Genomic DNA, 16,242 nt, shown 5'->3' on the forward strand with positions numbered 1-16,242 from the left:
AAGATTTTCGTTGAAATTCTGTGATTAAACCCAGTTTAGAGCTATTTATACTGCGGCTTTCATTGACAAGCCACGTCATCTCATCAATGAGGTCTAGAAGGAGGTTTGTCGACAAATACCATCTCCTCATCTACGAAATTTAGAATTCAAAAAACAGCCGCTCAGTATTTTCTTGTCGATGAAATGCTTCCTCATCGATGAGGTCCCCATGTACCCTCGTTGATGAATCCCCTGTGTTCGTCGACGAGGCCCTAGGAAAATTCTTGGGTTATTACATCCAAAGTGCAACGTCGTTAACAAACGCGAACCGTTCATTAACAAAGTCAGCTGCCTCCTTCTGTTACTGTTTCCATTTCCCTCCCTCTTTTTTATTTAAATATCATTATTCTTCAGGTCGTTACACACTATCTGGGGCGGGGAACACACCTGCGACCCCACAAACCTGAATTCTTGCTTGCCTAGTAGTCTGAAAATTACTTCTTTCAAATGATAGTCAATATTAATATAGTTAGTTGCCAGCCAATCCATACCCAGCATTACATCAAACCCATGCATGTCAAGTACAATTAGATCAGCAAATAGCACTCTCCCCTGAATTTCTACGGGATAGCCTCTAAGCACCCTACAACACTTTACCACTAAACCAGTCGATGAAACTACTAGCGTTTCTACATTTAATAATTGGGTCTTGCCTCCATATAACTTAATGAAATTCGTAGACACAAAGGAATGAGTAGTCCCCAAATCAAATAAAACAATAGCATGGCATGAATAAACAGTAAGGGTACCTGTCACGACGTCTACGACCGTCTCAGTGTCTCCCGGCGTCAAAGCATAAACCCTTGCTAGGGTTACATTCCTCTGCTGAACTCCGTGAGGCACCTGGTAACCTCCCTTGAACTGCTTGAGAGCGGGAGTAGTACCAATAGGTGTAGGACAATCTCATGCCAGATGCCCCGATCCTCCACAACAATAATATATACCTCTCTCGGCTCGACACTCCCCCTAATGCCTCTTTCCACATATCTGACATACAGGGTAGGTCTGAGCACCCTGAACCTTAAGACCCCTAGTCTCTTGCCTCTGACCTCTGCCGTAGTTTACTCTCCTCCACTGACCTCGATGAAAACCCTACTGAAAGCCTGAAGGTGTGGACCTCTTCTTCTATCCCTATTTCTCTGCACCCAACTGCTCACCAGCCTCAGCTAAAGTTGCTCTATCAACTAAATCAACAAAATCCTACATTTTCAACATTATAACTTGTTTGTAGATCTCACACTTGAATCCCCTTTCAAATTGTCTTGCTTTCTTTACTTCATCAAGAACAATATACGAGAAGAAGCAGGACAACTCGATAAACCTCGCCGCCTACTGCTGGACTGACTGCTATCCCTACTTCAAATTCTGGAACTCTTCCACTTTAGCTTCCCTAACAGTGGCTAGGAAATATCTGTCAAAGAATAATTCTTTAAATCGGTCCCATGCCATAACTATCAGTGTCATCCTCTGCTGCTCCAGAAGTTTCGTCACAGTCCACCTCCTCTCGGCCTCCCCTGTCAGTTTATAGGTGGCGAAGTGGACCTTTTGCTCCTCTGTACATTGCAATACTGCCAAAACTTTCTCGATCTTCTGCATGCAATTCTCGGCGGCTGCAAGATCAACTCCTCCTAAAAAAGCCGGAGGATTCATCTTGATAAATTTCTCTATCTTGCACCCATGGCCTGCAGATGGGCCACCCTACTCTTTAGAGCTCCTAATGATCTTAGCCATAACCTACTGAGCCAAACTGCGTAATACAGCATTAGAATCAACCCCACTTGAACTCGAGGGCCCTGCACCGTCACTACAGCTCGCATGGGAGCTACCTCCTTTAGGGTCCATCCTGAAAAGACAATAAACATGACTTAAGGACCCTATCCTTATAACTTACGCATCTAACCAAAATACCCTATCTTGACATCCTTATCTTATTTCAAGATCCAGTCATACGCTCTAAAAACACAACCCGACAATAGTTTACTATGGCTTTCCTGAAATCGTCACCCCAGGAAAGACATAGAAACCTCCACGAAAGTTCTACCTCTAAGCTGCAAAACAAAACCTCAAATCCTCTTCCTATACTCTAGTATTGTTTCCACTGCATTCTAGAGTCTATAAAACCTGGCAACTTAGGCTCTGATACCAAACTGTAACGGCCTGCCTAATTTACCAAATATATTTTTCTATAATAACATTTAATATAATAAGCCTGATATCCTGTTCAACTAAATAACATAATCAACCTGGACCTATGGGTACCAGGGATATACCAAAAATACAACTCTGATACCTAAATAGCAGGAAATGTAATCACATACATATCATCCAACCAATCAAAATACTAAAGTTCTACTAGACCTATTATATATACAATCATCCACCAAAAGGCCAAAAGTACCCTAGGGTCTCAGCCCAAGAATAAACCTGACCCTAACTCAACAACTCACCCTTCAGATAGGGTAGCCCCACTGGTCTCTACTGTCTCGAAGCTCTATCTGCTCCTCTACCTAGATTTCCTAAAATGTTTATATAGCTGGGGTGAGACACCTCTCAGTAAGGGAAATAAACTAATATCAATGTGTGGCGTTATGAGCATTTTCGTGTTATACATATAAACAGTATAATAAGCATACTTGGTAATATCTGTCTATAGTAGAACTGTGTAAAACATGATTTGTCATATCATCATAAAGCATACTAGATTTATATACATAAAAATCATCTTATATAACTGTAAAATACTAAAATAACACCCAGGATGGATAGCTAACTGATGTCATGTCTTACCCCCCACATGACTAGGTTATGCAGCCCGAAGGCGGGACCTAGCAATGGCTAACCAACCATGCTAGATCAATCATAAGTCCGCAAGTACGATGGGCCTACCCCTACCTTGTCCTAGACTACCAGGGGGACTACTCCACTCTACACTAAAGCCACATTGATTGTTATCTCCCACACTACTGGTCATGTAGTAGCACTATCGTAATTTTGAACATATATAGCTACGATACTGTGCTCCTGAAACTGAACTAAATAATACCATCTGAGTTCTGATAACATATAATATGTTTCATATACTGAGCATAACTATTTCGTATTTCATAATAATATCTGTCATGTTAATATTTCATTAATTCTGTCTTATCATACATGATTATGGCATCTGCGCCAACATGAATCTCGGCATCTGCGCCAGCATAACATAACATGAATCACAGAATCTACGCTCGCATAACACAACATGAATCACAACATCTACGCCAACATATCATAATATACTAAATATAATTTTTCTGTACTGTTTAATATTATAATCATAAAATCATGGTTCCTCTATTGTTTTATAATTGCCCTGAAAACTATCATATCATGCTTGATCTGTGAAAAACATTCTATTCTGATATACATAATTATATGGAAATTAAACTCATGCCACACAGAATTGGGTAACCTCCTGAATGTAAAATCTGTTCCAAAACCATATTTTCTGATTAAACACGTTTAAATCATATCCTTGTTCATAACAGTTTTTCCCAAACATAATTATATAATATACGTACTTTCCTGAAATTTAATGTTGTAAAATAATAAATAATTTCATGAAAAATTTTAACTTAGTTTATCCCTTTACCTGGCTTACTAAGAAGCCCACAAAACACTCAATCCTACACCAGCATTGTTCCCAGCACAACACCCTAAAATTAACATTTCCCCAACAAATCTTTAGTATTATCCTTCCTAACATATTCTCCTCACTACAAAAATACCAAATACTGAATAAAACTAAAATTAACTAACTTACCCAAATTTTGAGATGGTTCCCAAGTTAGCCTAACCAACGATCCACTCCTGCAAAAATGAAGAGAAACTTCTCAGGAGTAACGTGGCTGCTTCAGATCGTCGATCCAACAAAGAATCGAGCCAAAAAGCTAGAGAGGAGGTGAGGAGGGCAAAAATTTTAGAGAGAGAACCTTACATGCAAAATCTTCTCGCCAAAAACTCGGGTTCAGCATATTTATAAAATGTAGACTCGTTGACGAACCATGTCTTCTCATCGATGAGCACAAGAAGGAGGTTTGTCGATGAGCACTTATTCCTCGTCGATGAATTTCAGGCCCTGAAACACCCCTCTCGGTAATTCCTCATCAACGAGACACATGTCCTTGTCGACAATCCCAATAAGTTGCTTCGTCGACGAGATCCTGCTGTGAATCCTTTTAAAATTTCCTTTTTCTCCTTATTTTATTATTTAGTTTCTATAATTCTTTGGGTCTCTACACATGTGGTAAGCTTGGTGAGCAAGTTCCTCTCTAATCCATGAAGGCAACATTAGGAAGTCGTCAAATGGATACTTAGATACTTGCAGGATACATCAGGATATGACATCATGTTCAGCAAGCAACAGGGTTGTCCTTTAGTTATGGGGTTTGTTGATGCAGATTATGCTGGAGATATGGATGATAGAAGGTTTACAACGGGATATGTGTTTACCCTTGTAGGAGGATCGGTATGTTGGAGATCCATGGTACAGTCTCTGATTGCATTGTCCATGATTGAGGCGGAGTATATGGCAGTTGCCGAAACTGCAAAGGAAACCTTATGGCTTACTGGTTTAGTTAGAGAGCTGGGGTTACAGTAAGATGGTGTGATGACCCAAAAATATATATATGATTAAAGCACAATAATAATAAAATAATAAAAATGGTCATTAAATTAATATCAATACAGAAGTGTTTTTCTGTAGGATCCTTGATTCCATGTTTGATGCCTAAGAAAGACCTCGTTTTAGCGAGTGCTCAGAGACCATTGCGGCTCAGTTGCTCCCTGGAGATCAGCTTGGTCAAAATGGAATTTCATAAGATAAATAGGATAGACACTGTTTGTACACGTAAATAAGTACATAAAATAATATTTTGATTGACATAATTTGTAGAAATATATGATAAAATAATAATAATAATAATAATAATAATAATAATAATAATAATAATAATAATAATAATAATAATAATAATATAGGTATCCTATGCGGGGCCCACAAGACTGTGTGGGGCCCACATGAGTCCCGAAGCCGTGTGGAGGTTTACACGAGTCTCGAAGTTGTGTAGGGCTCATAAAATCGTATGACAATTATTAGAGTTACGCAAGATCCATTTGGGTTTCGAAGTTGTGCAGGACCCACAAGACCAGCTGGGACCCACAAGACCATGTGCCATGAGTTTTCAAAATTTAAATTTAATTCTTGTTCAAAAATAAATAATAAAATAAATAAATACTAAAAATAGTTTAAAAGTAATAACAATGATAATAATAATGATAATAATGATTAAGAAAAATAATAAAATAATAAAATAATTAATTAACTAATTAATTAATTAATTAGGTAAGTAGTTAATTAAAAATTTATTTAATGGGAATGGTGGCAAGTACTCCCACATGGCCTCCATTCCCATCCCATACTCAACCCATACCTTGCACATCCCTTGCCCATTCTTTAATTTTAAAAAAATTATAATTTCACCCATCTCTCCACACTTTTATAAATTCCATTTCTTCCCCAAAATTTTCCTATAAATAGGGAGCTCTCAACCTTCATTTTTCACAATAATTTTCTAAGGAAGAGAAGGATTAGTGAGTGAAAGAAATTGTGGTGAAGAGAGAATTTTTAAGTTCGTTCTCAATCACCCACTCTTTCCGATCTCATTTCTTAGAGATAGTTACAGTATTCGTAAGGAAGAAGGTAAATAAATTTTGATTATGTTAGTTTTTTTTTATTTAAAATTTATACCTGAGTTTATTTTATAAGTAAATTTCAATTATGTTAATTAGTTACACAAAATTTTCATGAGTTTATTTTTATGCATACTTAATTATACCAGTTCTATCTTTAATATACTTGCATCTATTTTTGGGTTAAGAAATGTTTTAATCCCCTCGAATAAATTTTCAGCATTTCTTTTTATTCAAAAATAAAATTATATATATTTTTAACACAAAAATTGTGTGGCATGAGTTTATTCTACGTTGCATTTTTTTTTATAAAAATATGAGTAAAGATGAGATTTTTATGATATTATTTTAAATTACATAAATTATAATAAGATGATTTTAAAATCCCTTATGGCAACGAAAGTTCAAAGTTACAGATGCTCGGTACCGCAGCTTAAAGTTTATATGGATCAGAGTGCACCTACACTATTTATAGAGTGGTTATTTATGTTAGTGGATTTCTCCTGAGTGCACACCTGGTTCCGAACCAGGATTTAATAAGGAAAATCTCACTTAAAGTTTACGTACGTTGATTTAGTTTGGTTGGCCAGTCAGTTAAGTCCAGTCTTCGGACCGCACAACTCAGTCATGGGGGTAAACATGACTTACGGCAAACAGGCCTAAGGGTGGTTTTTATAATATATGTTTATATATAGTTAATTACGTGTACAAAGTTACTGATGATTTGAAGGAAAAGTGTAAGTTTACATGAAAAGGATCATTCTAGTGCTTAAATGACGATCTAAAGAAAACGTATAAGGAAAAGTATATGTATATTTATCATTAAATATTTATACAGTTTTAAAGTTAAAAGTTTAATTTAACAGTTATAGTATATGATTATAAAATTTTACTATTATAGTTGATGATAAAAGTTTTATGCAGAAATTTTTAAATTTATATTTATTCTAGAGACAGTTTTGAAGTTATAATATTAAATATTGTTTTACGAAATTTTTGAAAAGCTCATTTTGGCCACACACTAATAATAATCTTATTTACTTACTGAGCGTCGTCTCACTCCAATCATATTTTTATTTCAGATAACTCTGAAGAGCATGTTGGAAATCAGGCTTAGCAAGCATACAAGTGGGGATAGAAAAATAAAGATTTGTTTAGAAATATTAGTATGATGTCAGATATTTATGCTTGTGTAATTTTTCTTCTTTTGAAATAAATGATTGTAATATGGATAATAAATGCTCTGGTTTAATAATAATTGAGTTTATTTGCTTTCGCTGTAAATCAATAGTAAAAAGTTAATATCCCAGGCCCCTCGGGGTTGGGATGTTACAGATGGTGTGGTGCTGCATTGTGATAGTCAGAGTATCATTTACTTGGTGAAGAATCAGATATACCATGCTAGGACCAAGCACATTAATATAAGGTTCCACAGAGTACGAGAATTGATTGTTTTAGGTGAACTTGTGTTAGAAAAAGTTCACACATCTGATAATGCAGCAGATATTCTGACCAACTCAGTTACTTCAGAGAAGTTCAAGCATTTCTTAGACTTACTTCATGTCTCCAAGTGATAGAAGGGAGACATACCCAACCAAGCATTTTTAAATTCAAAGTGAAGCAGTTCATGTTTTTGAGATTTTCCTAAGGGGCGTATAATCACCAAGGTGGAGATTGTTATTTGTGGCTCTTACACTTCTATTTTGATAAGCAAATAAGGAAGGAGGAAGAACATGAAGGGAGCAGCATAGCAGGACTCATCGACGATGATCGTATGCTCGTTAACGAGGGAACAGTAGTGGTTCGTCGATGAAGGCTTTGAAGCTCGTCGATGAATAATTACTGAGAGCATGAGATTTCATACTTTAGCATCATCGATGAGAGCCCTGTATTCATCGACAAAGGGTCTTCTTGGTCTCGTGGACGAGGCCCTGTGTTCGTCTGCGAAAGGTGCCTGGCCTGCGGCAATTTTTCTGAATTTTGAATTTTTGAACATTTAGTGATTGGGAAAACGGGGGGAAACCTCTGAGGAACTTATATATATGTCATCTGGGCATATTTTGAGAGTAGATATGATCATTATTGAAGTGTATTGTGTATATTTTGATTTCGTTAGTGAAATTTGTGTGTCATTGCTTCCGTGGATGTAGACTTTGTCGAACCACGTAAAATCTTTGTATTAATCTTGTTATGGCTGTATGTGTTATTTACATTCACTTGTTGTTGTTCATTCTGCTGTGTATCTTCATTATACGATCCATATCACAATAGTTTGTACACTTAACTTAACCCTTTTGCTGATGCAAAAATGGGGAGAGGATTAATAAGCAAAATGATATACTCCTTGTATTTAGGGAGAGAGGATTTTTAAGGGGAGAGGATTAATGTGCATATTCTTTATTGCTATATCTGGATGCATATTGAGCTGAACTTAAATATCTATTTTGAAATTTATGCATTTTGCTTTAGTGTTTGTCATCATCAAAAGGGTGGAGATTGTTGACTTTTTGAGTCCGATCTCATTTTGATAATGACAAAACACAATTATCTTATCTGTGTATTGAGTTTTTTAGCAAGATCATTATTTAGCACGCACGGATGATACGAATGCTATAGAAGCCACAAGGATTAAAGCATATACAACCTGACACAATCCATGGAACTAAAATAGTAGAAGAATGAAGATGCAAACGTCAAATTTACGATCGTCATGGGAATGGGTATTTAGAATTAATTATATTTTCATAATTTATATGATATAGCTAGAAGCTCAAAATATACCCTAGACTAACCTGAGGACACATGCATCTCATGAAAATCTTCTAAGGTTAAACATGGACTTAGAAATCTTATTTTGAACCCCGAAAAATGTTTCATAAGAGATCAAAGCAAGAAAGCAAAATCGATTTTGAAAACTAAAATGAAATTTATGAAGTTGGTCTACCTAGACGACCGAGGTGTACCCTCAGAAGTCTGAAGATGCACGCTCAGACGACTAACGTTTTACTTCAGACGTCTAAAGTATTTCTTCAGAAGACCGAAGAATTAGTTTAGTCTACTAAAGATTTATTTGTTGAAACATAGAATAGGCAGAACACCCTCAGAAGACTGAACCTTCAGTTTAGTCATCTGAGTTGGGATTTCAAAAGGCTAAACCTACAGCTCAGCCGTCTGACCTTGTGTCCAGACTATAATTTTCAGTGTTTTAAGAAACATCAGAAGACTGAACCCGATAACTCAGTCGACTAACCCTACGAAGATTTCCAAAAAAAATAAGTTTTTCAAATTTAAAAGTTATAAAAACGTGGGGGATATTCCAAGTATCTAGGGCAACAAGGAAACTCACTCTAAGAAAACTTTATAAACGAAAGCCCTAAACCCTAGAGCCTAACTTTTGATTGATCTTGAGAGCGTTAAATGAAAATGCACTTCTTGCTTGCTCTCCAACTTATACACATAAAGTTTTGGGCATTCTCATTCTAGATCTTCAAGATTCAAGAGCATTCAATCATATCTTATTGCAACATTTCATTCATCTTGAGGTTTGGGTTTTGGTAAAATTATTTTACGCATTTAAATCTTTTTTTTTTCCTATACTCATTAGATTTTATATATATTTCTTAGGAACAAAAATAATAATCTGAATATTTTTATTCACTAATTGAATATACATACTTGAGAAAAAATCATTTAAACTAAAATCTTTGAGATATTTTTGAATATATTTTCTTTCAAATATTTACTACTACAATAACTATTTGATTGCAAACTTTGAGAGTGTTTCAATATATATTTGTGAGAAATATTGTTTTGAAAAATATTACTTAAATCTTTGCAATATTTCAAGTCATATTTTTATTCAAAGATTTAATCTTAAAAATTACTTGATAACTAGAATCTAGATTTGAGTGTTATTAAAGATTATTTTTATAAGGATCGTATCTTGATATTCTTGCATCAAGTGGATTGTTTTAAAACCCTAAAATCTCCAAGGCATTTATTTATAAGAAATTATTTTTTTCAGAGATATTAACTTGAAGATAAATTTTTTGAAGCATATCATTCATATAATGATTTCATCGTTACATACATACTAAGCTTCAAGGTTTATCATACGAATATATATTAGGATTTTTGTACTCACTAGTTTGGTTTGGAAGTAATATTGAGTTTTGCAGAATTGTAATTCTATATTGTAATCATGGTTTGGACTGTGAACCAGGTTTGAGGAGAAAATTGTATCTCTTGTAAGCAGCAGAGTAGAAGGAAGTTATACCTCTTGTAAGCAGCGGATTGTAAGAGAAGCTCTCCCGATTAAAGGAGAAGAAATTTAGTGGAATCCTTGAGTGGGTTGCTCAAGGCGAGGACGTAGGCTGGGTTGGTTGAACCTCGTAAAATCGTGTTTGCATCTCTCTTGCCTTTAACTCAATTTTAATTTTCGCATTGTATTTAAATTACTTGTGCATTGTGTATGTCTTGAACACTTGTTACATCTTTGAGTAATTGGGTAAAAGTGTATGCTTGACAAAGACACATATTAGATTGATTAATTGTGAAACATTAACCTTGTTGTTAGGTAACTTGAAAGTTTGTAATTGAAGGTTTTTTGAAATTAGATCTTAAAGGTCATAATCTTTTAAAAATACCCAATTCACCCTCTCTTGGGATAACACCGTAATTCACAAATTTATAAAAATATTCTTAAAGAAATTTTTATAAACCTAATTCACCCCATCTCTTGGGACTACACCTTAGTTTTCACTTTTTAATTAAACCTAAAAATGCAATGTCAGTCGACCTTTGAAAAATTAATTCTAGCCCTGATTTTGACCTTATAGATATTTCAAAAATCCTATTCGATTTTAACTTTTATGAAAAATATTTTTTATTAAACTTTAGGAGCCCTAAGGTCAGTCTATGGTTCTTCCTGTCTGAGCATTCAATCATATCATGCAGATGCATGCATCATTACAGACCAAAGATAAAAACTAAAATGCAATTACAATAAAACAAATAAATCTTCTTCTTCTCCTTTGCTCTTCAAGCTTCATGGAATGCGCTAGGATGAATATGCTTTAAGTCCTATCTTGGCTTCCATATTCCGTTGATCTTATGTGTGACTTGAATTATATACCTATTCACGCACTTAAAAACACCCATACGATACGAGTGCTTTGTCAGCATTAAAATAGGAATCGGACTCAAAAAATCAACAATGATGAAACCCTAGGCTAAGAACAACATAGTTAGGATACAAGTAATTGTGCATTATAGGGTTGGTGCTAAATCGTAATCCATGTTCGCTGGATAGGGTATACTCTGTCTCCCGATTGTACTCCGAACGATTGGTACGACCTTGCTACCCTATGCCACTTGAGTACATTACACTAAAAAGGAATTCATGTTCGTTGGATAGGATATACTCCATTCTCCTGATCGTACTCCGAACAATTGGTGTGAACCTTGCTACCCTAAGCCACTCGAGTGAATGACTTATATTTGACACCCTATTATGGAATAATTGACCGAACCTAGTCATAACTTAGTAAAGACTAGGGTGGATTCATAATTGGGGAATCGCCTTTCCATAAAGTACTTTCATTCATTTAAAATTTTTCGTAGATTAGTCCACAAACCAAAATTCAATCTTTTCATTTTTGTTCAAAACATAGTTAACTATATTAAAATTGGTGCACTTCTGCACTAGATTCCTTGAGATCAACACCCAACTCACTCCTCGTTCTACTGAACTTGAGATTAGTTAGGTTATAAATATTATCTTTGATAGTTAAGGACCCAAACCTTGGCGAGTCTACTAAGATTCAGGGACCTTTAAGCCTATATAAGGAAGATAGAGTTGGTACTTTACACTAGCATCTTTGAATCTATCTTACCTTTGTATCACAGTTCCATCTTTCTAGGACACTAGGAGTCATTTATGCAATCTCAACTTTGTAAGCATTTGGTATTGGTGTGCATATACATATATTTATTGAGTTTGACTTTAGCCTTTGTATATTTTGTTGTGTGCTCTTCTCTCACCACTTATGGCAGTGACATTGACTCAATCCCACTCATTTTCAAGCACATCCAATGCTCACCGTATCATCTTTTCTTTCCAATTCCAAAATAGGCATGGTTTTAACAATCTAATCTTGCGAATGTGAACTCATTTTTCAAATCTATTTTTCAAATACTTGGTCTCTCCCCTTTATTTTCTCTTTGCATTATGTAATTGGTTGAAAAACAACATATTAATTTTTTTTTGATTTTATATCTTTTTTTTTTTTTTTTTGAAACTTTTGGCTTTGATACTTTTTTATTGCATCACCTTTTTAAGCTTATGGTCACTTTTTGATAGGAAGTCAAATCAAGAACGAGGAGCTATTTAATGGGTTAATCAGATTTAGGTAGAGTACCCAAAGGATCATTCATTTAATTTTTTTTAAAAAAATATTGGTTCCATCTATATAAATTGTGATATTAGATACATGTATGATGTATCACGTATATGTTGAAATAATAGAGATAAAATATAAGTTATATAATCACATTTTTTTTGACATATTAAGAACGAAAAATTGATAATAGATTATAGATGCTACTTTTTAAATTTGATTTTTCTCTAAAATATTAAATAAAAAAATTCAATATGTGTTATTTTAAATTTTAAGTTTTTAATTCATGTTTGTCAAGATATTAATGAGAGTAGAATAAATGTCTTTTTTTTTTTTTAAATTTTGGCTCTTTTTTAGAGAAATATAATAATATTGAAGAAAAAATTTTGATAAATAAATTATATATTTGTTACAAATTGATTTATGAATTGGGCAAATGTTAAAATATCAATCCTGAATATCTTTGTAAATAACATACAAATTAGGAAAGTAGGTAATTATGGGGGGATTTGATTTTATTCAATAATAAATTGTTTCCTTGTTTATAATAGGTAATTGTATTATATATTGGATTGTACAGAAGAACAAAAGAAAAAGAACAATATTTTTCAATCGTTTCTTCCTTCATGGTATCAGAGCTAGGGTTTCTTAAACCCAGCTAAACGATGGCTAACAGCAGAGGCTCTACCTCCTCTGCAAACATCACCGGTGACTCAGAGGTTACGTCCGGTGGGGGTACGAATGGGCTAGATAACACAGTCTTTCCCCTCTCATTAGAAAAACTAAACAGAAAAGAATTTCTGTGAATGGGCTCAGTCCATGAAACTGGTGATTGAGGGAAAAGGGAAGCTTGGATATCTTACTGGTGAGCGGAGGAAGCCAGACTCTTCCGATGCTGTAGCCCTGCAAAGATGGAGGTCCGAAAACTTCATGGTAACGTCCTGGCTCGTCAACTTGATGCAACCATCAATCGGAAAAATTTACTTGTTCTTGTCGACGGCGAAGGAAGTCTGGGAATTCGTACGTGAGATGTACTCCGATGTCGAAAGCTACTCACAAATCTTCGACATCAAGACTTGATTGTGGCAGATGAGGCAAGGCGAGAGAGGTGTTACTGAGTATTTCATGGAGATGAGTCATCTCAGGCAGGAGCTCGATCTGAGCATCAATGAGGAGTGGGAGTGCTCCAATGACAGCACTCGATACCGAAGGAGGCTTGAAAATGAGAGGGTCTTCGAGTTTCTTGCCGGCCTGAATCGAGAGCGCGATGACATGAGGGGACGGATCCTTGGCTGGCGACCTCTCCCTTCAACCCAAGAAGTCTTCGCAGAGGTCAGAAGGGAAGAGAACAGGAGGCGGGTGATGTTGCGGCCTCAAAATGGATCTGCTAGGCTGGACCCGGCTATACCTGTATTCGCCCAAAAATTAGATGGGCTACACGCTGGGCCGGATGCCTCAGCTCTTATATTAAAAGGCCTAAGGGGACCTAGTCAACGACCGCAAAGAGGAAAAATATGGTGCGAACATTGCCGAAAAATGGGTCATTCAAAAAATACCTGCTGAGAGATTCATGGAAAACCAGCAGATTGAAAACCAAAACAATACCAAAAAAATCGTGGGTACCAGGCCAGCACTGACGGATCAACTGAAAGATCACAAGGAGAGAACATCAGTACCCTGTCCAGCAGTGCATTCAGTCCTGAACAATTGGATCAATTATATAAGAAGATTTCATCAATGCAAACATCAGGTCAGTCTTCCTCTGGTTCCCTGGCTCACCAAGGTAATCATCTGTCAGTTTTAAAAACCACATCTTGTTCCACATGTCCTTGGATAATTGATTCGCATGCATCCGACCATATGACTAGGTCTTATCAATATTTTTCATCTTACTCACCATATGCCAGAAATTTGAGGGTAAAAATTGCAGATGGCTCTCTCTCACCAGTTGATGGAAAAGGAAGTATTTGCATATCTGATTCCTTAACTTTACAATCGGTCTTATATGTTCCCAAGTTATCGTGCAATCTGTTGTCTATCAATCAGTTAACAAAAGATTCGAATTGTTTCGCTAAATTTGTTTCCTCTTATTGTGTTTTTCAAGATCTATCATCGGGGAAGACGATTGGTATTGCTAAAGCGTATGAGGGACTCTACTACTTTAAGGAGGCAAGTTTGAGTGAACTATGTAATACTGCAATTTGTGATTCTGCATTTACTTCTAGAAATAGTGAACTTTTGTTATGGCATTTACGGATGGGTCATCCCAATTTCCACTATTTAAAACGTTTGTTTCCTTCTCTTTGTTCAAATAAAATGGTTTCTGAGTTTCAATGTGAAGTATGTGAGCTTGCTAAACATCGTCGTACTTCTTTTCCATCATCCATATACAAACCATCTCACCCATTTGCTATGTTTCACAATGATGTATGGGGTCCCTCACGTTCCCTAAATCGCACCAATACAAAATGGTTTGTGACCTTTATCGATGACCATACTCGTCTTTGTTGGGTCTACTTACTGAAAGACAAAACTGAAGTCCGCTCCATTTCATCAATTTTCATACCATGATTCATACACAGTTCTAGACTCATATTCAGATCCTACGTACTGATAATGGTACGGAATATTTTAATACCATCCTAGGAACTTATTTTCAAGATAATGGGATTGTTCATCAAAGTTCTTGTGTGGATACCCCTCAACAAAATGGGGTTGCTGAATGAAAAAATAGACATATACTTGAAGTAACCCAGGCATTAATGTTCACTACCCACATGAAACATTATTTTTGGGGCGATGCCATCTTAACAGCCACACATCTCATCAATCGAATGCCAAGTCGAACACTCTCATTTGTTTCCCCTCTTTAGAAATTTCAGGAACACTTTCCTACCTCTCGACTCCCTTCCAGTCTCCCACTAAAAATTTTTGGTTGTACTGCCTTTGTTCATGTCCATGCACACTATCGTGATAAATTGGATCCTCGTGCCATTAAATGTGTATTCCTTGGTTATTCACCTACCCAAAAAGGCTACAAATGCTATAATCCGATCTCAAAACGACTATTCGTTAGTCTTGATGTCACTTTCCTTGAAACCACTCCTTACTTCCCAAAGCCCTCTCTTCAAGGGGGGAAATGGAGTGAAGATCGGTTCTTTGATCCTTTTACTACTGAATCTGCGGTTACTCCAGTTACTCCATTCCTTGACCCATCTATTGAGTCTTCCATTACGTCCTCCATTACATTACTTCTTGACTTGCCAAACACAACTAGACACTTACCCTCAAGGGGAGATGCAGGAGAGCAAAACAAAGCAGACATACTGGTTTACTCAAGAAAGTCGAAAACAAAGGAGAAGGAAAATCTCATACCTGAGGCACCAAGAGCATTGGAACTGGTGATGGCTTCGAATAATCATGAGCTCTCGCCTTATCTTGATCTGGTAATTGAGTCTTCCTCTGATAATTCTGCACCTGATGATATCAATTTACCTATTGCAATCAGAAAACAAACCAGGTTATGTACTCAATACCCTTGGTCGAAATACATGTCTTATAAAAGCTTGTCTACAGGATATCGTGCGCTTGTCTCTAATCTTGACAGGATGCAAATACCAAAAAACATTCAGGAAGCTCTAGAAATACCAAAATGGAGAGAGGCAGTCATGGAAGAAATGCGAGCCCTAGAAAAAAATGGAACTTGGCAGTTGACAGATCTATCGAAAGGGAAGAAGCCAGTGGGTTATAAATGGGTCTTCACAATGAAATGTAAATCTAATGGAATAGTTGAAAGATATAAAGCCAGACTTGTTGCAAAAGGCTTTACACATACCTACGACATTGACTATACTAAGACATTTGCACCAGTGGCAAACTTAAATATAGTTCGGGTTCTCTTGACTTTGGCAGCCAATTTAGATTGGCCACTACAACAACTTGATATTAAAAATGCTTTCTTAAATGGAGAATTGGAAGAGGAAGTTTACATGACTATACCACCAGGATTCAGCAGAACAGGTGAAGAAAACAGAGTGTGTAAATTAAAGAAATCGTTATATGGCCTCAAACA

Source organism: Malania oleifera, chromosome 7, assembly GCF_029873635.1.
Source record: "Malania oleifera isolate guangnan ecotype guangnan chromosome 7, ASM2987363v1, whole genome shotgun sequence".
Lineage (NCBI taxonomy): Eukaryota > Viridiplantae > Streptophyta > Magnoliopsida > Santalales > Ximeniaceae > Malania > Malania oleifera.